Raw genomic sequence first — 24,919 nt, 5'->3', positions numbered from 1 at the left:
ACCAGGGGATTGGATTATAGAGTTGTATGTGAGAGGATGAAGGCTTTCAGGAGACTGGTCTGAAATGATAAACAATTCCAAAGGAGTCTTTGTATATTTTGACTTCTATGGTATCTTTAGATATTTATTTCTATACCTTTTATCTGTTTTATTTTTTTTCCTGGAATTGACATAATGAACTTTAAAAAATAATCATATGTGTTTTTAATTATTTATTTTGTATTTTCAAATACTTATTTTAACTTTTGGGAGAGTTTTGAGATTTTATCTCGTATCTTTTATTCTGTTAAGGGTATCGTCATTTTTTTAATTTCTGAGAGTCTAAACACTCTTTATATGTTTAGTTTTCATTACATAGACTCTAATTTTTTAAATATTTGCTTTACTTTTATCAAAGCAATATATGAACAGCATTTTCTAAATTAATGGAAATAAAAGATTTAAAACAAAAAAGTCAAGAATGTTCTAGTGATGTCACTATTCCAGAGGCCCACCTCTCATCTGCAGCATAGGCTCAGCTTTTTATTTTCACATTTCCATATATCTAAATCACACACACTGTTATCTTTTGATTTATCAGTTTTAGAAAAGAATATTGACTTTCTGTGATGGTAGGTAAGTATTTAGATCTTTGATAATATTATTCTTTCTACTTTTATTTTTCCCATTATCCTGCTACAGTTATATTAAATTTTAGTGAAGTCAATATTGAATGCCTATAGTAATATGTTTGCTCAAATATTACCCATAGCTGAACACTTTAGTGTGCTGCAATTATGTCTCTTTAATACCTTTTGGTTTAGCTAATAATTGCCTTGTTTTATAATTTAGCCAATATCTTTACACCTACTGATAATTGATGGATGTATTAATTTTTTAGGTCAGCCATAACAACGTTACCTCAAGCTAGGTGGCTTAAAATAATAGAAATGCATTGTCTCACAGTTCTGGAGGCCAGAAATTCAAAAGCAAGCATTCATTCCTCAGGGCCATACTCTCTCTACAACCTGTAGGGAGGGCTACAGTAACCAACAGCATGGTACTGGTACAAAAACAGACACATAGACCAATGTAACAGACTAGAGAGCCCAGAAATAAGGGCACACACCTACAATTATCTGATCTTCAAAAAACCTGACAAAAATAAGCAATGGGAAAAAGAGTCACCATTCAATAAATGATGCTAGGAAAACTGGCTAGCCATATGCAGAAAATTGAAATTGGAACCCTTCCTTACACCATATACGAAAACTGACTCAAGACGGATTAAAGACTTAAATATAAAACCAAAAGCTGTAAAAATGCTGGAAGACAACCTAGGCAATACCATTCAAGACATAGGCTTGGGCAAAAATTTTATGATGAAGATGCCAAAAGAAATTGCGACAAAAGCAAAAATTGACAAATGGTATCTAATTAAACTACAGAACTTCTGCACCGCAAAGGAAACTGTCAACAGAATGAGCAGACAACTGACAGAATGGGGAGAAAAATTGCAAACTAAGGTCAATACCCAGATCTCATAAAAGCAGCTTAAACAAATTTAAAAGACAAACAACCCCATTAAAAAGTGGACAAAGGACATGAACAGACACTTCTCAAAAGGAGACATACATGTGGCCAACAAGCATATCGAAAAAACTCAATGTCATTGATTATTAGGGAAATGCAAGTCAAAAACACAATGAGAATGGCTGTTATTAAAAAGTCAAAAAATAACCGTTGCTAATGAGGTTGTGGAGAAATAGGAACACTTATACACTGTTAGTGGGAGTGTAAATTAGTTCAACCATTGTGGAAAACAGTGTAGCGATTCCTAAGACCTAAAGACAGAAATACCATTTGACCCAGCAATCCCATTAGTGGGTATATACCCAAAGAAATATAAACAGTTCTATTATAAAGACACATGTACATGTATGTTCATTTCAGCACTATTCACAATAGTAAAGACATGGAATCAATCCAAATACTCAGCAAAAACATGGAATCAACACAAATGCTTATTATAAACTGGACAAAGACAATGTGGTACATACATACCATGGAATACTATGCAGCCATAAAAAATGAGATCATATCCTTTGCAGGGACATGGATGGAGCTGGAGGTAATTATCTTTAGCAAACTAACAAAGGAACAGAAAACCAAATACTTCATGTTCTCACTTATAAGTGAGAGCTAAATGAGGAAAACACATAGGCATATAGAGGGTAATAACACACACCGGGGCATATTGGGGGGTGAAAGGTGGAAGGTGGGAGAGCATCAGGAAAAATAGCTAATATGTACTAGGCTTAATACCTGAGTGATGAAATAATCTATACAACAAATCTCCATGACACAAGTTTATGCAGAAACCTGCACATCCTGTACATGTACCCCTGAACTTACAACAAAAGTTAAAAAACAAACAAACAAACAAAAAAACACAGCAGGGGAGAATCCTTCCTTGCCTCCTCCTAGTTTCTGGGGGTTTGTGTTCATTCCTCAGCTTGCATCTGTAGCACTTCAAACTGTACCCCCTTCATCACAGGGCATTCTCCCCCAAAACCTGCCACTCCTGTGTCTGTGTCTCTTTTCTTCGTATAATCACACTTGTCATATTGGATTAAGGGCTCACCTTACTTCAGTACGACCTCAACTTAATTACACATGCAACAACTCTATTTCTAAATAAAGTCACATTTTGAGGTGCTGAGGGTTAGGACTTCAGCATATTTTTCTTTGAGAGGTGGGAGGGGAAACAATTTAACAATAAATCTTCATTTTTTTTTTTCCCCTCTTGGAAACATTTCCTTTGGGACTCTGAATTCTTCTATCTGAATTACTTTCTCTTCGGTATGTCGGGCACCTATTATCCTGGGAAAATTTTCTGCTGTTATCCTGGGAAATTCTCCGTGTCCTTCTCCTGAGTTGGATTATAGGGATTTCATAATTTATTACAGTGGTTTAATCATGTCTGTCTCATGATTCACATTTTCTCTAATTAAACAGTGACAACAGCAGCAGCAGCAGCAGCAAAATAAAGAGCTCACTAGCACAATTGGCACAAGTGAAGACAAAATTAATTAGCAGTTATGTCAACAGGAAAAATTCTTTCCAAGTGCCAACAATGAGAAAAGTAAATAGAAAACATGGAAGAAAAGTCAAGAGCCTGAGAGATAAGTCTAGAAATGACAACATCCAGCAAATAGAACTTTCAGAAAGACGAAACAGGAAGTGAACATAACATAAACCTCAAAGAAACAATCGAGGGACAATGTTCAAAACTAAATAATGTCACATCCTCAAACTAGAAAAATCCTCCTAAGTTATAAGTAATATTAAAAAGATTAGTACAGTCTCTGGAGAAATATCAGAACATATAAGGTGCGATGAGAATATCTTAAATGCTTCCAAAGAGAAAATATATGTTGTAATATATTGTCAATGTTATGAACAAAACTAGTTTTAAAAATAAAATTATGTACTCACTCTACTATTAAATGTGAGGTCAAAATAAAGACACTTTTAAACATTTAAATTATCAGAAAATTTACCATACTTAATTTGGAAGAATTACAAAATGAAGATAAATGCCAATAAATATTTATTAAAGTATTAAATATTAAAATGAATCAATATTAATATGGTATAAAATAGACAATGATAAAATCATTAATATCAATTAAATCAAGTTAAATAGTGGTTATAAAGCATAATAGTAGTTTTATTATCACATTTATATAGCAACATTGTTGGAGATGGAGAAGCAGAAGGCAGGGATCATGGAAATATTAAGCCTTGGTCTAGTTCTGAATAGAAAAATCAGACACTCATTGACCCAGTAATGTTAATATTTTTAAGGATAATTAGGGAAATAGAGATTAAAAACACAGCTTCTAAAATATTAGAAAGGAGAGTAATAGAACAAAAAGTTAATATGACTGGTGTAAGAAGACACAAGAATGAGAAAACCCATGAAAAGAAAGCCTGTGGTATAGAAAACAATAAAATGATAACATGTATTAAAGTATATCACAAATCATGGTATGTGTAAATACTCAAACTCACCTATTAAAAAGTAGACATGATTATATCAGTAAAACCCAACTAGCTTGCAACAACAACAACAGAAAAACAAATAAAGGCAATTTATGAGGCCTCCAATAAAACAAAATTATAATAGAATATTGACTATCAAGGGATAAAAAGCATAACTACATGAATGACAAAAATTGAAATATAACAATACTGCAGACTGAGGAGAAGTCAAGGCAAAAAATTAGAGAGAGAAATGGGGGACATAAAAATAAAATTTTAGTACTTACCAACAAAGCTATGAGATACATTTGAAGAAACTGTTTAAAGTATAAGAATTTTTTACAAAATTATAGCACAGGCCCGGTGTGGTGGCTCATGTCTATAATCTCAGCACTTTGGGAGCCCAACATGGGAGGATCACTTGAGCCCAGGAGTTCAAAACCAGCCTGGGCAAATGGGGCCCTGTCTGCATAAAACAAAACGTATGAAACAAAACAAATAAAACAAAAGTTGAAAAGTTTAATATACCTCCTCAGAAATCAAGCTATAGAAATGATAAAAAATTAATGTATGGAGGAAGTGAGTAACACATCAATACATTTGACAGGCCAACATATATAGAATTCTCTATTCCCCTCCAAAAAGGCACATCTTTCTCAAAAGCACATGGAATCTTGATAAAAAGTGACATGTCGTATCATAAAGTTAATCTGAATAAATAGCAAAGTAATTTGAAAAGTATAGGCCAGATAACATTATCATTTAACTTTTAACTCTTTAGATCTATTGTTCTATTGAGGTCACAAAAATTAAATTACTAGTTCAAACTAGAAATATATATTATCATGTATTAAAAACATTTAAATTATATTTCTGTAAGCATCGTTTAATGTACTAATATCACAACATTTAAAAATTTATTTACTGTTATTTTTGTGTTTGTTATGTAATAGACAATATTGTTATACTTTCATTTTAATTACATGTTACATGGCCAATATAATTTACTGTTTACCAAATTTTTTATTTCTTATTTTGTGAATTGGTTATATTTCACAAAATGCTTTTATAATAATTTGTATAAATGTTATTTGAATTTACTATCAAACTATCTTTATTTTCATACTATATTTTAATTTTTACTGTCAAATTTGCCATTTTTTAATCTTTACTACCTATTTTATCCCTTTTGAACTTATAAGTTACTCCTTCCTGTTTAGTCACTAGTCAATTCAATTTCCCTCAAAATTTTGTGCAGCTTTAATTAGAAAAAAAACTACAAAAAAATCTTAGGTATTAAGTAAATATCTAAGTTGATATTTTTGAAAAAACTAAAGAGTTAATACAAATACATTAATTATAACATTTGCCAATTTAGAATGGATCATTTCTCCAAAGAAGACATAAGAACAGCCAAGAGTTATATGAAAAGATTTTTAACATCACTAACCCTCAGGGAAAGGCAAATCAAAATCACAATGAAATATCAACTCATATCTGTTAGGAAGGCTATTGCCATAAAAATAAAATATAACAAATTTTGGCAAGGATATAGAGAAAATGAAACACTTGGAAACTGTTGGTAGGAATGTAAGTTGGCACAGCTGCTGTAAAAACCATATGGAGTTTCTTCAAAAAATGAAAGGGGAAACTACTGTGTGATCTAGTAATTCCACTTCTGGGTATATATCTAAAAAAATTAAGATATGTCTGCAACCTCATATTCATTGTAGTTTTATTTACAATAGTCAAGATTTGGAAAAAACCTAAATGTCCATCAACTGATGAGAGGAAAAAGAAAATGTGGAATAAACACATAATAAATATTATTCAACTATAAAAAGAAAGAAAACCCTGCCATATGGGTAAATCTGGAAGGCATTATGCTAAGTGAAACAAGCCAGTCATAGAAGGAAAATACTTTATGAATCCAGTTATACATTGTGTTTTAGCCTGTCTTGTGATATAACAAAATACCTGAGCTTGGTAATTCTTAATGAATACAAATTTATTGGCCCACTGTTCTAGAGCCTAGAAAGTCTAAGAGCATGGCACTGGCATCTTGTGAGGAGCTTCTTGCTATGTCATCCCATGACTGAAGGACAAAGAGAGGGTGAGATGAGAGAAAGACAAGAGAGGGCCAAATATTATTTTATAAGAAACCCACTCCCACAATAATAGTATTAATTTATTCATGAGCATTGAGCCTTCTTGACCTAATCACCTCTTACAGGTTCCACCTTTTGACACTGTTGCATTGGGGATTAAGTTTCCAACACATGAGTTTTGGGGGAAGCATTCAACCATAGCATGAGGTAAATAAGCAATAAGCAAACTCATGGAGACAGAGAGTAGAGTGATGGTTGTCAGAGAGTGAGTGTAGGGTAAAATAAGTGGTTCCTGTTTAACAAGCATGATTTCTTAGTTACGTAAGATGAGTAGGTTGTAGAGGTCTGCTGTAGAACATTGTGCCTATAGTCAACTGTCAAAAATAAAAATAAAAAAGAGTATTCCAAACTTAATATACTCAAAAGTGGGTCCATGATATTTCTTCTAATATTATTCTCTTTCAGTGTTCCCTATTTCAGAATACGTTTTCATCACCTATTCAGTTATTAAAGCCTCAAATACACAACTCTGTCCTAACACCTGCCATTACCACAATGTTGCAAAGTTGGGTAAATGTCACCTGATAAATATATTTTGAATTAATCCTTTCTCTCAATTTCTATTTATTTTTCTATTATTTTTTGTATGGCCTTTTTAAATTGCTCTTTAAAGAGTCAATCTGCATTTTATCCATTTTAGTCTTTACCCTGTGGCCAGAGTGATTATTTCAAAGTTTGTCTGATTATCTCACTTCCATGCACAAAAATCTTCAATAATTCACTGTGACTTGTAGATAAATTTAAGTCCTTAAAACGCCTTATGAATAAAATGACTATATATACTACATTGCCAAGGCAGTTTCAGTTTATATCTGTTATCTTAGTGGCATAATTTTCAGTAGCAGCCCTTTCATTCATGAGGGTACAAAATTTGACAATAAATTTTATGCTCAACCTAACTGTAAGGCCCTTTATTATCTGCCTTCTCCCTTCCTCTTAAGCTTCATTCTGAACCTTGGTCTTTCTCACTCTCATAGCTCCAGCTTTTTGCTCATTCCTTGGTCTATGCCACACTCCCTCTCCACTCAATGTATTTGCATAAACTCTTTCATATGCCAGAGACTACCTCTCCTTATTCTTTGGGTGTCAAATTGAGTGCTACATCCCCTAATTAAGAATTATCTGATCATCTAAAATGTTCAAATCCCCCTATTATGTCATGCACCCATGCTTTGTTATACTTAAGAGAGTAATTTTAAATTATTTGTTTGATTACTTTGTTAAATTTGCTTTGTGTACTAGAAACTTACTAATGTATAAGCACCATGGCATTGCTAAATAAATAAATTGGTTAATTTTAATTCTTGGTGTAAAATGATGAGAAAAAATAAAAATTTCCCCTTGTGCACAGCTCAGTTTCCATGGTCCATCACTATAATCACTTCTTTGCACAATAACCACTTCCTTGCCCTTTTCTTCCTTTTTCATATGCATGTGGCAAAATCTCAACCTTGGAGGAAACCGAGTACTGATTACCAGGAGGTCTTTAGTGCCATGAGATAATGTTACTATCTTACTTTCCTGTTTTATAAGAAAACCATTTCATGTCAGATGCTCTCTACATAAGTTGTTTACACATTCTTCCTATTTTATCCTCAGCTGACCATTTTTCTTCCTATTTCACAGAGAAGGGAACTTGTATAGGCTCCCCTAATATATTAACACGTCACCCATGTATCTTCTCTCATATCCTTATACTCTGCCATTTCTTCTGACAATATTTCTACTAATTCCCTCTTACCTACTGAAAGGGAATTCTTTAATTCTAATTTCAACATCATCATTTATTCCGTCTCCACAATAGCATTTTAATCAGTAATTACATATTTTTCAGTATTTTTAAGGAAAAAAAATCTCCTAATACCCTATATATTCCCCAGCTACTGACCTATTATTCTCCACCACTGTACAGAAAAAAACTCCTCCAAAGTCATGCCTGGACATTCTTTCCCACAAACTATTTAAATTAGACCTTTTTTCCCCACTGCTCTATGAAAAATATTCTTCATCACTAACCATTTCCATTTTGGTAAATCCAATGGTGATTCGTATTGTTATCTTGCTTGACCTATCAGAGGATTTAAAAGAAAGGATTGCTCTTTTTTCTTTGATACATGTTCTTCACTTGTATTCTGAGGCTCCATGTTATTTCACTTAGTTAGATGGTTTGTAATACCAACTGTACTCTAGTGACTCTCTGATTTATGTCTCCATATAGATGCTGTGACGTGAACTCGACACTTTCATATCCACAAGTACACACAGCATCTCTACTGAAGATTTAATAGCTGTCTCAAAATTAACATGTCCAAAACAAAACTCTTTCCTGTTCTCACAGCTTGTACTTCCCCCAATAAATTCAGTGCTAAATTTATTTTTCCAGTTTGCTTATACCAAAAACATCTTTCACTCCTTTGTACTTCCCACTTAATATCCATTCTGGTTGCAAATCTTAAATCTTATCGAGCCAGCATTCAAACGGCGTTCATCTGAACACTTCATATCATTTCCACCACTGTCACACAGTATAAGCCACTATCATCTCTCAATGGAAATTTACAAAACATCTTAACTGGTCTTTTGGTTCCACCCTTATCTTTCTATATTCTTTTCTCTGCACAGACTTTAGAGTGGTCCTTTTCAAAACATGTTGTATTGTGTCACTCTTCTGCTGAGAATCCCCATAACTTCTCACCTCACTCAAAAGAAAAACTAAAGTCCCCTTAACACCCTATAAGGCTCTATAAAATATCTCCTTCCTTATTTCCTTTATGGTGATGCCTTTCATTACTCTCCTTCTTGCTCAATCTGCTCTAGACTCACCAACCTCCTTGGTATTCCTGAACACCCTAAAATGTCCACAGCTTGCCTGTACTTTGGTGACCAGGATGTTTCTCTCTAATAACATCATTTGTCCCCTTTATTCTTCATATCCCTATTCAAATATAAACTTATTAATGAGAAATGTGTTAATCAACCATTTAAGAATACACACTCCTCAGCCCTCTTCCTTATTGTCTTGTGTTTCCTCAAAACAATCATTCCAATTGGCATACTCCATGTTACAGTTTTGTATGTTTTTTCGTTTGTACTTTTCTCTATGAAATTAGGGATGTTTTATCTCTTTTTACTTTCATTTTTACTCCTGCATTCCTCAAATTTAGCAAGGATTTTGGTATATGGTAAAACTCGACATACAAATTGTAAGTGAATGAATGAATAATTAATTAATTAAACTAATATAGACGCTTAGAGCCACTGATTGATATGGCTGGATTAATTGATCCCAGCCCGCTTCCTGTAGCTGCTATAGATTTTCCAAACACCAGGCATGTATTTTAAGTCAGGCAATTGGAGAGGCAAATTAACCGATTGCTGAAGGCACAGGAAAAGGCTTATGTCATTTGAATATTGCAGCACTTCTCTCCCAGGGATTAGCAGGAACTAGGATAAATTTGGAGACAGAAGGGAGCGAGTGTTTGATGGACCTGCATAGTAGGTCACAAAGAATAAACATTCAAATTCATTCTATGAATGATTAATTACTTACTTGCACTACACACAGAATGGAATATTATTTTGTGTCATTGCTGGGGAAATTTACCTAGAACTCAGTGTGTGACTTAAAACCAGCCATTTTCTGATAATGATGTGGGAGTTCAGGATCAGGTTGACACAGATAAAGTTACATGCCAGGACCCAGGCAGGGATAAGGGGGTGGCTGGATTAAGTACCAGATTTAGTCTACTTAAAAGGTTGGCCCAATACTGTGCAAAATGCTGTGTGTGTGTGGGGAAGGGAGGGTGAGCAGGGGGTGGGGTGGGTGTTTATGCCCTTTACATTGACATTTGATATACACTAGCTTACTGTAGAAATACAGGTTTAGAAGAGCAGACATGCTAAGGTTAATTCAGAAAGATTTAATTTGGGAAATGTATAGTTTGCAGCAGTATTTCTGGTTTGTAAATAAAGCATTCTACCAGGAATGAGGGAAAGAGATATAAGCTATACATAGACCTTACAATTCTGTATATAGGTAAGTTTCACTAGGTAGAAGTTTAAAAGATCTACTTATCAGTGCATAAATATTTTAGAGATTGCCTAAATATCTAAGCTCTATAAACTATATGCATTCCTTTAAAGTAGAAGCAAAAAATAAAGGGACAGAGAAAGAGAGCAAATTGAAATGCATGTGGGTCAGCATACCATATATATGTTAACTACAACCACCTCTCACAGAGAAGAGTTAATACTTTGCATTTTGAAAAAAGACACTCCTCACCCCCTCTTTTTTTTTTAACACACAGAAGATAGAATAGAAATAAAAATGAATGCAGGGAGACCAGTGAAGGGGTTATTGCATTTGTCCTGATAAGAGATACTTATACAAAGATTGAGTTAATATATAAAGATACAATTAGACACATATGAGATACATTAAAGTGTAGAATTGATTGGACTTGCTACTGCTTACCTTTGGTGAAGTGTAGAGAAAGGGAGAAGCTGTGAATGGCAGACTTCGGATTTTAGCACTTGGATTGATGGTAGCGCCATTCACTAAGGAAAGGAGCTAATGAGGGCAGTTTTGTGTGTGAAAGTGTGTGTGTGTGTGTGAATTTAAATCCAAAATTACGAATTTTGTATCAGACTTTGAAATATGTGTGAGACATACCATTAGAACTAGTGAAAGTGCAAGTGGATACACAGATTTAAAACCCTGAATTATCATCTAGACTTAGTAAATAAATTCGAAAGTCATCTCTTTATAGACACAAATTGAAGGCAAAAGAGTTGATGAAGTTTATATTAAAAACTATTAGAAAAATCAGAAAACTGGCCTAATATTTAATACTATAAATGGAGTCAACTTTTTTTCTATAAAGGGCCAGATAGTAAATATTTTAGGCTTTGTAGGCCAAATGGTCTCTGTTGCTACTACACATTTGCCATTGTAGTGCAAAATTGGCCAGACGATATATAAATGAATGAACATTACTGTGTTCCAATAAATTTTTATTAACAGATGTTAGGAAGCAAACTGGACTTGACCCATGGACCTTAGTTTGCTGACCCATGAGCTAGAATCCTGGATCTAAATATCAGATAAGTGAAAATGAATTGGTAAAGATGTGGGAGAAGGCAGAAAAAGATCAACTGAGAGTTGTGTTAGAGACGCAGATAGAAGAGAGAACTCAAGAAAGATAAAAGTTTTTTAAATTTAAAAATCCTGTTGGAGTTAGCCACATAATAGTCATTGATCGCCTTGTTAAAATCTATTTTAAAGATACAGTAAAAAGTGAATGATTGTAATGGGTTGAGGAGCTTGGAAAGAGGGTAAATGGGCACAGTAAATACAGATAACACTTTTATGAAAGCTAGACACGAAGAGGACAGGGATAAAATGTACCTGGAAAGAGAAGGGTTTTCTCAATGTAAATGCAAAGTAGATCTAAAGTAGATAGTCATTTACATCAAGATTGTATGTAGTCAGTATGTAGTCACATGTTTATGCGCCCTATTTCAAGCTCCTTACTTCATTTTGTTCTCACTAGTTTAAGCTAGAGGCTTTGAGACTTGGTGCAGCAACTGCAGATTACAGTGTCAAAGCTCAACAAAGATCTATTTTCCAAGTCCCACTCACCTGTAACGGAGTTAAGTTCATTTTAGGAATACATTTGTTTAGGACATGGAGTGGGGAAACTATTTCTTTTAGTAATTATATCTTGTATCAGTGACAGTATTGGATAAGAAAACAACAAAAGTGAATGATTTTTATTAAATGTAGAGGTTTTATGTTAATTTGTTAGTAAACCAGTTGTAAGCTGGCACCCCTGCGGATTCAGAAACCTAGTTAAACTTAATTCGTAATCTTTGAGAATCAGGAGGGCTCCCTGTAACTGCTGAAGATTCGCTTATAGTTAACATGCCTATGTTATCCTTTGCAGGTGCTTCACCATTTTCCACAAAAGATTCCTTGCACCTTGATACGGTTTAACTGTGTCCTCACCCAAATCTCATTTGAATTGTAACTCCCACAATTCCCGCGAGTCATGGGAGGAACCCAGTGTTAAGTGATTGAATTATGGGGGCGTTTCTTTCCTTTGCTGTTCTCATGATTGTGAATGAGTCTCAAGAGATCTGATGGTTTGATAAGGGGAAACCCGTTTCACTTGACTCTCATTCTCTCTTTGCCTGCTGCCATTCATGTAAGACCGGACTTGCTCCTCCTTGCCTTCCACCATGATTTTGAGGCTTCCCCAACCATGTAGAACTGTAAGTCCAATTAAACCTCTTTCTTTTGTAAATTGCCCTGTCTCGGGTATGTCTTTATCAGCAGTGTGAAAACAGACTAATACACACCTGTAATTTATTGTATTCATTTTCTGGAAATAACCACTTTCCATTACTTTTCTTTATTCAGCTTTAATCTGCTTCACTTTCCTCTGCATGTGCTCCCTTGTTTTCTGGAGGGAACATACCCACTTTTCCAACTGTCTCAAGACAAATGCTTTTTGAGAACTTTTCCCTTTTTCTCCTTAAGAGAGAAGGTGCACAAACTACTAATAGTATAACAATTTCTTTATCTCATTACATTGGTGTTCACACTTCTCCGGAAAAAATTGAGCACAGGATTTACGATAAGGGCCTTTCTCTCAGCCAGATTTTTGACCTTATTTAAAAGGCAATCCAAATTCCTACTTAAATTTATCCTTCAATTAAAAATGCACATTAAAGACTTAAGTGCAAACCTGCAGGACTGCCTTAATTTTCTTCTCTCCTTTACAATCTGAATTACATAAAGAATTAATGCAGCATTTTAAGGTAGCTAAAATACTTCCATGTTGTAGCTTTAGGCAAGCGTTGTCCTTCACACTGCTTACATTGCAGCTTAATATTATCTAAGGACAATGGGCACCTTTAATGTACTCAGTTATTTATTAAGTATACCTTCGTTCTAGCCTTAGAGATTGATGATTATTTAGAGTTCTAATTTATTGTAAAATGTTAAATTCATATTTTAGGCAAATTCATACTGATGAGGCCAAACTCAGAGAACATCTTTGTTTATATGTGATCTGAAGCCACTTTACATCCCATTGATAATGCTGTCAAATCTTTAGCTATACAATTATTTTTAGAATTCCAATTTCTTTCAGAAGATGATGCTATATTTGTTAACAATCCTTTATAGAGAACGGATGTAAATTACCTATGCCATGCAACTTAGGACCAATATGCATTTGGATTTGAATCCTAGAATCCTAGAATTAAGAGAGTAAGATAACTATATGTTATGAGCAAAAGCCATAGATACAGAAAAAAGCATGGTACCTAGCTTTTTAATTTTTTCAACTATTTTTGAGAAAAAAAGATTAAGGACTCAAGGGTCCTTTGTCCTGCAATACGCTGGAAAATGTCAGGCTTCTTCTTATTAAAGACGAAATAATTGAAGACTACTTTAAGATCTTGCCCCCCAATACTGAGCCTAGCAGATGTACCATAACCGTGAATATCCTCCAGTCAATTTTACTGTGTTTTAGAAATTACATATTCTATCAATAATTCAAGGATAAAAATGATGGTAACTGGAGATGAGGTAAAGCGGACTCCTGAGAGTATAAGAAAACAGATGGACACCAACCAGTGTTCTGGCCAGAAGTCTAAGTGAAAAAGAGTTTTAGAGTACATTAAACTCACCTGGGGCCAGGGGTTCTCAAATATCCTGATACTCAGAATGTATCCAGATCAATTAAATCAGAATTTCTGGGAGTGAGACCCAAGTATAGGTATATTCTTAAAGTTATCAGGTAATCCTTATGTGGGCTAAGCTTATGAATCATACATTTAGAGACTTTGGCAAATAAATGTTGTAGACATCAGTGAGAAATAAATTTAATATTGTATCTAATTCTGCACACTTAAACAAGTTTTATATTTTTTAGATTAAAAGAATCCATATTTAAAGACTATTGACCTGATACTTGCAAACAGGATCAGGAGAGTTTATTGGAATTATTTGATTGTGACAAGAAAGACAAACAAACAACAACAAAATTGGGCCAGAGCTGGTAACTCTAAGAATAAGAAGAGTTAGCTAATGTATAAACGTTAGAGGCCATTGTATCTACTTGTACCTAGGTATTTATAGTTCTTTAAATTTTGCTCTAATTTTAAATATCAATTAGATAACTCCAAAATACTAAATTTTTTTGTTCTGCTGTTTACATAAAAATTAAAACATTTACATTGAAAGGCATGCAGAACACTTTTTTTTTCTAAGTTAATATCATTGTTTCAAGACTTGCTTTTTCATTCAAAGAGCTTGTGGCCAATACCTTGAGTCAGATTTTCCTGTTTCAGGGTTTCTTGTAATGTGGTTTATAGTTCACATGAATCACAATAACACTGACTCACTATTAAAACTGAAGGTTCATGATCTCTGCCTCAGATATACAGAACCATAATCTCTAGAGAGAGGCTTTGTAACTTAAATTCTATTTACAATCTTCCCAGAGGATTCTGATACACAGTAAATTTTCAGAATCGTTGCTTTACTTCCCTCCAAGTAAAACTCTAGATTTATACTTTCAGCAGTAGGATTAAATGCTTACATGCCATAGAAGGCCAGGAGAGGGCAGCAGAAAGCTGAAATTTATGGGGAAAAAAAAGGGACGACTTGAGGGACCTTGGAAGTCCCCTAGAATTTGAGAGAACGCACATCTAGAAAAATAGGTAAGAGTTTGTAACTGCAACTAAAAAGTAAATCTATTGGTCCATTTTGGTAGGTAATTTAAAAACAGAGCTGCAAAAGGTGAGAAGAGTTCATTCAAAACCATTTGCCAAAGTGGAAAGCAACTCAACTGGAAAGCATGCCTAAGAAACTGATTTTTCGGCCATGAATATGCCCAGAATAAAGAAGACAGGCACCAGAGGAAAGGTACTAGAAGAAACAAGCTGAACAAAAAAGTATGACAAGTTAGTGGTGATGATTGTGAAAACATAATTCCATCGATGTATTAACTCAAGTCCTTAAGAAAAAAATAATGGCCTTGATGATGCTGAGGAAATAAAAAACACAGTCTTAAAGCATTGATTTCCAAAATTTTCATAAATATAAAGGAGTTAGAAAACCTTTAGCTTTGTTTAATGTAATTTTTTTTGAGATTCTTTACACCTTAACAACTACTTTGTTAATCTTTAGTTTACTACTTCGTATGTGTGTGTGTGTGCGCGTGCGTGTTGTCTGAGCAGAAACTTTAGCTAAAAATTTGAACTTCCTTTATATTTCATGCTTACATTTTTATATTTACCTTTCATCTTACTAATGTACATTTCCCCATTCTATTTACCTCTGTGCATAAATGGCAATTTCTTTCTTGTGGACTGAGTACAAATTGTCTACAACTATAATAGGACAGAAAACCAAACACAGCATGTTCTCACTCATAGGTGGGAATTGAACAATGAGAACACTCAGACACAGGAAGAGGAACATCACACACCGGGGCCTGTTGTGGGGTGAGGGGAGGGGAGTGGGATAGCATTAGGTGATATAACTAATGTAAATGACGAGTTAATGGCTGCAGCACACCAACATGGCACATGTATATATATATATAACAAACCTGCACATTGTGTACATGTACCCTAGAACCTAAAGCATAATTAAAAAAAAATATATGGAAAAACAAACAAACAAAGAAAAAAACAGTAACATCTCTTGCTAGAATGTTTATGAATTTTGTCAGCACTGAAATGTTCTCCCAGTACTAAGCACTGAATTGATGTTATTGGCAAGCTGATTTTTATTAGAAGGAAAAGAAGTTCGTTATCCCATTCAGTCCAAACCTTCTACAAGTAATTAATTTTTTCAGATGTTTGTTCCTGCCAAAGGACAATGACTTGCCAAGTTTGCTTTAGACCATGTCTGTTGTTACTCACGCTGTCATGTTTTCATAACCATGTTTAATATTACATATATCCTGCAGACATATTATATACATATTGCTTGTTATTCTATTATTTCATATGATTAACTCTCTTAAATTAGTAGGAAGTAGTTTACCCTAGTGTATTGCCAAATACAGAAACACAAGAGTGAATAGTTGTGTGCATTCAGAAATTTTAATAATATAAATAAATTTTAATTATAAATACAACAAAAGGAAAATAGCTAGTCTATGACTAGTAACTAGTATTTGTTATGCAGTGATGACAGATGGTCAAAAGATTACAGGTATTTTCAGAAATGGTTTAAGAAGAAAAGAGTGTTGTTTTTTGATGAAAAGCTAAACTTTTTAAGAACAGCTGACAACAAAAACTTAATTGGAGGAAGTCTTCTACATTGTTGTAAATATTCTGCTGTATGGTAGGAAGGAAAATACGAACAATTTTTTTTCAGAAATCATTAATAGCCAATTGATCCTCAAGTTGAAAGACAAATTAAATATTTATATATGGTCTCAGAAAAAAATATGAAAAAATATATGGAAAACAAAGTAACTATACAGCTATCATAGTGTATAATGCAAATATAAGACAATCTCCAGATATAAAAACCTATTTGATAAAACTGAAACAGTTGAGGTACTTCTACTAAAAGCCCCCACCATATATATATATATATATATGATATATGTATATTTGGTATATATCTATATATTATATATATGGTATATATATTTGGTATATATATGTGTGTGTATATATATTTTTATATGCCTCAAAATAAAAATATAAAAATGAAATTATTTGATTGAATAATTTTAAGTGAAGAATTTAGGAGAATGTAAGAAAGTATAACTAAACTGTGTCAAATGAACAATCAAAATATCAGTCAAAATTATCCTATAATGATAATATAAATACAACAAACCAAGGACACAGGGTAAGAAGAGAGAAGAGAACATTGATGGGTTAAAATCCAACATCCTTTCAGTGCATTTTCATTACACTAAAAACTTAGGGAACCAAACACAAAAGCAGAGAGAGTTAGACAGGATTAGTCACATTCTGTTCCTCAAAAAGCTGTTAAAAATAATGATTCTCAAAAAATAAGAAAGTAATATGTTCTCAAAAGCAATAGTAGTAATACCTTGCTGAAGTTGCTTATCAGCTTAAGAAGTCTTTGGGCTGAGATGATGGGGTTTTCTAAATATAGGATCATGCTGTATGCAAACAGAGGCAGTTTGACTTTCTTTCTTCCTATTTGAATACCCTTTCCTTCTTTCTCTTGCCTGACTGCCCTGGACAGAACTTCCAAAATTATGTTGAATAGGAGTGGTGACAGAGGGCATCATTTTCTTGTACCAGCTTTCAAAGGGGATGCTTCCAGCTTTTGTCAGCACGACATTATGGGTTTGTCATAAATGGCTCTTATTATTTTGAGATATGTTCCATCAATAACAAGTTTATTGAATGTTTTTAACATAAAGGAATGTTGAATTTTATCAAAGCACTTTTCTGCTTTTTGTTTGTTTGTTTTTCTTTTAACAGTCAGGCTCCTCTTCCGTAAGGCTGCTGCGATTTGCTGGGGGTCCACTCCAGACCCTATTTGCCTTGGTTCCTCCCGCACCTGGAGGTGTCACCAGTGCAGGCGACAGAGCAGCAAAGATGGCTGCCTGCTCCTTCCCCTGGGATCTCCATCCCAGAGATGCACCGACCTGATGCCAGCAGGAACGATCCTGTATAATGTGTCTGGTGACCCCTGCTGGGGGGTCTCACCCAATCAGGAGGCACTGGATCTGGGTCCTGGTTAAAGGAAGCACTCTGGCTGCCTCTTGGCGGCGAGAGTGCCCCACACAGGGTGAAATCCCACTCATCCAGATTGCCTGGATTCTTCAGAGCCAGCAGGGGGAAAGACTAAGTCTACTGATTTATGGAGACCATGACCACCCCTCCCCACAAGGGCTCCGTCTTAGGAAGACCAGAGTTCTTTCCCTAAACCCCTAGCTATAGTTGCTGAAATTCCTGCAGGGAGGTCCCACCAGTGAGGAGAGATGGGTGCAGGTCTGGCCTAAAGAGGCAGTCTGGCCACAATCTGCCATAGCTGCTGTGCTGTGATGTGGGAAATTCCTCCTGGGTCCAAACTATCCAGTCCCTTCAACACTGGCAGGGGAAAAACGGCAGACAGGAGCTTCAGTGATGGCTGCTGCTCCTCCCCGGGGAAGCTCAGTCAACTTAGGCAGCAGGCAGCCACAGTGATGGCAGCTGCCCCTCTCCCCAGGTACTTGGTAGCCTTAGGCAGTTTCCAGCTGAGTGGCTGCTGAGAATCTGCACAGCTCTGTGCTTGGTACCCAAAGCCCTGGTGGCATGGGCTCATGAGGGGGATCACCTGATCCATTGATTTCACAGATCCGTGGGAAAAATGTGGTTTCTCAGGCAGGGCAGCATGATCACTTACCACCTCCCTTGGCTGGGGGTGGGGACTCCCCTTGCCCCGTGTCGATCCAGGTGGGCCGTTGCACCATCCTGCTTTTCTTGGTCTCAGTGGGTTATGCCAACTGTCTAGTCAGTCCCAATGAAAGAACCTGTATACCTCAGTTGCCAGTGCAGGATTCACTTGCCGTTTCGTTCTTCTCAGTGAGATTCTCTGACTGCAGCTGCTTCGAATCGGCCATCTTGGCCCCTATTTTGGTTTTCTATAAACATTTATTTTGTGTATGTAACCCTAGAATGTTGTATAAAGGATAGTTATACCAGTTTAGACAGAAGCATTATACAGTCTTTACCTATATTCAGATAATTTTTAAAAGCTTTGTATGGCTGCTGAGATGACAAACGGATGAATTGTCTGTTGTCTATTAGGCATAACCACCACATGCAAGACTGGAAACACTTCATTATAATATTCTTTCCTATATGGATCCAGGTTAGAGTTTACCAATGAGATGAACTAGCTCAGGATTTGGAAAACAGAAGTGAAGCAAAGGCTGTAATTCTAAAAAGAGAACATGGCTGTCAGACTGCCAGATGCAGTGGCTTCATCTAGACATGGTGGCTTCACAGGCTGTTCCGTCAGTTACATATCACAGGCTTTTCCACCAGTTACATATATAGTAACGAACTATATAAAACTGTCTATAAGCTCCCAGTTCGTGATGTCAGTTTGGTAGCTAGACATTTTTCCCCAACCCATAGTAGCTTTTCAACTTACTCCAGTGCATCAGACTAAAGTAGTAATGACCTTTCTTATAATCTTGTTGTAGCCTTCTAGATCTTTATTCCTCCAATCTCTCCCACATCTGTGCAAACTCAGATTCCTATAATAAAGCGCTTCATCTGTAATAATTGTGGTTGGCTTTGTTTTACTGTTCAGGATTAATAATAATGCCACTCTGTACCATATTGGAGCCCTAGTCAAATGGGAAAAGTAAGTATTACTCATGCCTATTATTACTTAAATTATTATTTAAATTTTTATTATTTAAATTGTTTTAATCATTTAGATATTATTTAAATTGTTATTATTTAGAATTTAAATATTTTCTCATGAATTTTACAAATCTAATTGATTTCTTTAAATATTACTTGAAAATATTATTGATCCAGAGATTTTTTTGGTGCACCTTAACTTTTGCTCCTAAGGAGAGTCCCCGACTTGCCTCACTTTGGTCCCCACCCTGGCCCCAGCATATGTCATAGGAAGATATATCACTATTCACTACTTTTTGTTTACCTTGCTCAGTCAGAACAATGATATCAATGTAGCAAACCAGAATGATATCCAAAATTCATTCCTGAAAAGTAAATTATTATTATTATAAGGTTAGACATGAATTTATATAGCTCTGAAGTAAGATAGTAAATGTATACTGACATATATTGCATGTTATCTTTGTCAGGAGAAGGCAAACTTATCCTGTTTATCTCTACTAACAGATTATAACGTGTGTGTCTGTTTGTGTATGTGCTTGTGTATTAGCTTGAATATTAGTTGCATATCGAGTATCAAGACTGTTGATTTGCTCCAGTAAAAAAAATCAGGAAAATGGGCTGAAAATTGAGTTAAAATATGATTAAATGTACAGTAATCCCCTGTCATTCTCCAATATCCATCTGTGTCCTTCACAGACAGTCAAGCAAACAAGTAAAATGGGGCACAATAGTACAAATCACTACGCTTTTCTCCTTTAAGTCTATGCACACAACTTTGCCATCTCTCCAGGGATGTAGCATTGGTTTTGAATTATTATTTTAATAGGGAGAAGCAGTTCTAATGTCCTTCCTCTTTCAAGTCTTACCATAGTAGTTCTTACTCCACAGGTCACGAAACTTGTAAGGAAATTCTACTGTTTGTTGAATATGTGTGTTTCAACTGTGCAATTTGGAACTGGGGTAAATAACTACAGAATGTATTTAGAAACCCACTGAACCTACCATGAGACAGACCAAAGCCAAAACGTCATTAATAAACTAAACCCAGTAGTCCCTACTTGCAGTGGCACACCAAAATGGCATTTTGGGTTTCAAGGAATTAATTTCAGTTCAGAGCCAATTTCAGTAATTTCTGAAAAGTCTGGGAAGTAACCTTCTTGTAGATTCAAGTACTCAGATAAGAAAACCAAAACAAAATGAAACAAACACCTCTATAAAGGTTTATTCGTCACTTACAACTGAAATAACATTTTAGTAGATGTACATCAATTTCAGCCCAAGGAACATCAACAATGGTGAGTACTGCCCCAACCTTAACTGCCTATTATAGTTATCCACAATCATCTTGTCTGATTTACCTTCAGGTAAGGCCAAACCTAGCAAGACTTTCATCTAAGAGCCTGGTCTATTCACCAGGGCCTCCTCACATGGAAGGTCTCAACTGTAATTTCTTTCTTCTTGGGCTGATGAGACAACTAAATTATCTGCTTATCTTTGAGAGGCTATTTAGTTATCTACTTCATTGTAAATGCAACTTTACTTTTTGGCAAATGTCTTTAGGGGAAAAAGGCTTACTTATAAACTCAGCTCTCATTCCTCCCTTCTCATTTGGCAAACTTTTTTTTTTCATTTTTATGTTAGGTGTATGTATTTATGGTGCATGGGAGATATTTTAAAACAGGCATACTATATGTAATAATTACATCAGGGTAAATGGGGTATCCATCACCTCAAGCATTGATCATTTCTTTGTGTTACAAACATTATATTGTTTTAGTTGTTTAAAAATGTATAGCAAATTATTTTTGACTGTAGCCAGCTTGTTGTGTTCTTTCATTCTATCTAACTATATTTTTATATCCATTAAGCATTCCCCTCCCACTCACTATCCGTCCCAGCTTCTGGTAATCATCGTTCTATTCTCTATCCCTGTGAGTTTAATTGTTTTAATTTCTTAGCTTCCACAAATGTGTGAAAAATTTATCTTACTTCTGTGCCTTGCTTATTTCACTAACATAATATTCTTTCAGTCCATCCATGTTGTTGCAAAAGACTGTATCTCATTATTTTGTATGGCTGAATAGTACTCTATTGTGTGTATGTACCACATTTTCTTTATCTATTTGTCCATTGACAAACACTTAAGTTGCTTCCAAATTATGGCTTTTGTGAATAGTTTTGCAATAAATGTGGGAATGAAGATATCTCTTTAATATACTTATTTGCTTTATTTTGGCTATATACCTCACAGTGGGATTTCTGGTTCATATGATATTTGTATATTTAGTTTTTTTTGAGGAACATCTTAGTGGCTGTACTAATTTACATTCTCACCAACATTGTAGGAAGCTTCCGTTTGCACCACACCAGAATTCATTATTGCCTGTCTTTTGGATAAAAGCCATGTTAACTGAAGTGAAATATTCCATTGTAGTTTTTATTTGAATTTCTCTGATGATCAGTGATATTGAGCACGGTTTTATATGCCTGTTTGCCATTTGTATGTCATCTTTTGAGACATGTCTATTCTGCTCTTTTGCCCTTTTAAAAAACAGATTATTAAATTATTTTTCTCTGGAATTGTTTGAGTTTCTTACATATTCTGGTTATTCATCTCTTGTCAGATGGATAGTTTGCAACTATTTTCTTCCATTCTGTGGGTTGTCTCTTCCTTTGGTTGTTTGGTTCCTTGGCTGTGTAGAAGATTTTTAACTTAAAGTGATCTCATGTGTCCATTTTTGCTCTGGTTACCTGTGCTTTTGGAGTATTACTCAAGAATTTTTTTTGCCCACTCCAATGTCCTGGAGAATTTTCCCAATGTTTTCTCTTAGTAGTTTCATATCTTGAAGGCTTAGACTTAAGTATTTAATCTACTTTGATTTTATTTTTGTTATGATGACAGATAGGGGTCTAGTTGTATTCTTCATATGAATATCCAGTTTTTCAAACACCATTATTGAAGACATTACTCTTTTCCCAGTGTATGTTCTTGGGGTCTTTGTCAGAAATGAGTTCACTGTAGATGGATGGATTTATTTCTGGGTTCTGTATTCCATTCCATTGGACTATGTTTCTGTTTTTATGCCAGTACCATGTTGTTTTGATTATTATAGTTCTGTAGCAAAATTTGAAGTCAGCTAATCTGATTCATTGAGTTCTGTTCTTTTTGCTTGAGATGGTTTTGTCTATTACAGGTTTTTTGTGGTTCCAAATAAATTTTAGGATTGATGGTTTTATTTCTGTAATCAACATTACTGGTATTTGAATAAGGATTACATTAAATTTATAGATTGCTTTGTGTAGTCTGAATATTTTAACAATATTGATTAATACAATCCATGAACATGGAATATCTTTCTATTTTTTGTATATCCTCTTCAATTGTTTATATTAATATTTCACAGTTTTCATTATAGAGATCATTCACTTTGTTTTTTTTTTATTATACTTTAAGTTCTAGGGTACATGCACGCAATGTGCAGGTTTGTTACATATGTATACATGTGCCATATTGGTGTGCTGCACCTGTTAACTCATCATTTACATTAGGTATGTCTCCTAATGCTATCCTTACTCCCTACCCCTACCCCATGACTGGCCCTGGTGTGTGGTGTTCCTCATCATGTGTCCAAGTGTTCTCATTGTTCGGTTCCCACCTACGAGTGAGAACATGTGGTGTTTGATTTTTTGTCCTTGCGATAGTTTGCTCAGAATGATGGTTTCCAGCTTCATCCATGTCCCTACAAAGGACATGAACTCATCCTTTTTTATGGCCGCATAGTATTTCATGGTGTATATGTGCCACATTTTCTTAATCCAGTCTATCATTGATGGAAATTTGGGTTGGTTTCAAGTCTTTGCTCTTGTGAATACTGCCTCAGTAAACATACGTGTGCGTGTGTCTTTAGAGAAGCATGATTTGTAATCCTTTTGGTATATACCCAGTAATGGGATGGCTGGGTCAAATGATATTTCTAGTTCTAGATCCTTGAGGAAACGCCACACTGTCTTCCACAATGGTTGAACTAGTTTACAGTCCCACTAACAGTGTAAAAGTGTTCCTATTTCTCCACATCCTCTCCAGCACCTGTTGTTTCCTGACTTTTGTTATCACCATTCTAACTGGTGTGAGATGGTATCTCATTGTGGTTTTGATTTGCATTTCTCTGATGGCCAGTGATGATGAGCATTTTTTCATGTGTCTGTTGGCTGCATAAATGTCTTCTTTTGAGAAGTGTCTGTTCATATCCTTTGCCCACTTTTTGATGGGACTGTTTGATTTTTTTCTTGTAAATTCGTTTAAGTTCTTTGTAGATTTTGGATATTAGCCCTTTGTCAGATGGGTAGATTGTAAAAATCTTCTCCCATTCTGTAGGTTGCCTGTTCACTCTGATGGTAGTTTCTCTTGCTGTGCAGAAGCTCTTTAGTTTAATCAGATTCCATTTGTCAATTTTGGCTTTTGTTGCCATTGCTTTTGATGTTTTAGACATGAAGTCCTTGCCCATGCCTATGTCCTGAATGATATTACCTAGGTTTTCTTCTAGGGTTTTTATAGTTTTAGGTCTAACATTTAAGTCTTTAATCCATCTTGAATTAATTTTTGTATAAGGTGTAAGGAAGGGATCCAGTTTCAGCTTTCTACATATGGCTAGCCAGTTTTCCCAGCACCATTTATTAAATAGGGAATCTTTTCCCCATTTCTTGTTTTAGTCAGGTTTGTCAAAGATCACTGATCTTTGAGACATGCTATTTTCTTGGAGGCATGCTTCATTCTCTTTTCCTTTGTCTTCTCTGACTGTGTTTTCAAATATCTTGTCTTCAAGCTCACTCATTCTGTCTTCTGCTTGATCAGTTTTGCTGTTAGGAGACTCTGATGCAATCTTCAGTATACTAGTTGCATTTTTAAGCTCGACAGTTTCTGCTTTTTAAAAATTATTTTAATCTCTTTGTTAAATTTGTCTGATAGGATCCCGAATTTCTTCTCTGTGCTATCTTTAAAATTTGTTGAGCTCCCTCAAAACAACTATTTTGAATTCTCTGTCTGAATAATCACATATATCTGTCACTTTGGGATTGGTCTCTGGTACCTTACTTAGTTTGTTGGGTGAGGTCATATTTTCCTTGATGCTTGGAGGTGTTCTTTGATGTTTAGGTATTGAAGAGTTAGGTATTTATTGTCATTTTCTCAGTCTGAGCTTGTGTGTACCTATCCTTCTTAGGAAGGCTTTCTGAGTATTCAAAGGGAATTGAGGCACCTAAGCCTCTAGATAAAATTCTTCCCACTCTTCCCTCTCCTTTCTTCTTTCCTCATGCAGAATTAGTCTTTCCCCATGGCCACCATGGCGCCA

Source organism: Mandrillus leucophaeus, unplaced genomic scaffold (assembly GCF_000951045.1).
Source record: "Mandrillus leucophaeus isolate KB7577 unplaced genomic scaffold, Mleu.le_1.0 Scaffold362, whole genome shotgun sequence".
NCBI classification, from domain to species: domain Eukaryota; kingdom Metazoa; phylum Chordata; class Mammalia; order Primates; family Cercopithecidae; genus Mandrillus; species Mandrillus leucophaeus.
The sequence above is the reverse complement of the archived record's forward strand: the minus strand, read 5'-3'. Positions refer to the sequence as shown.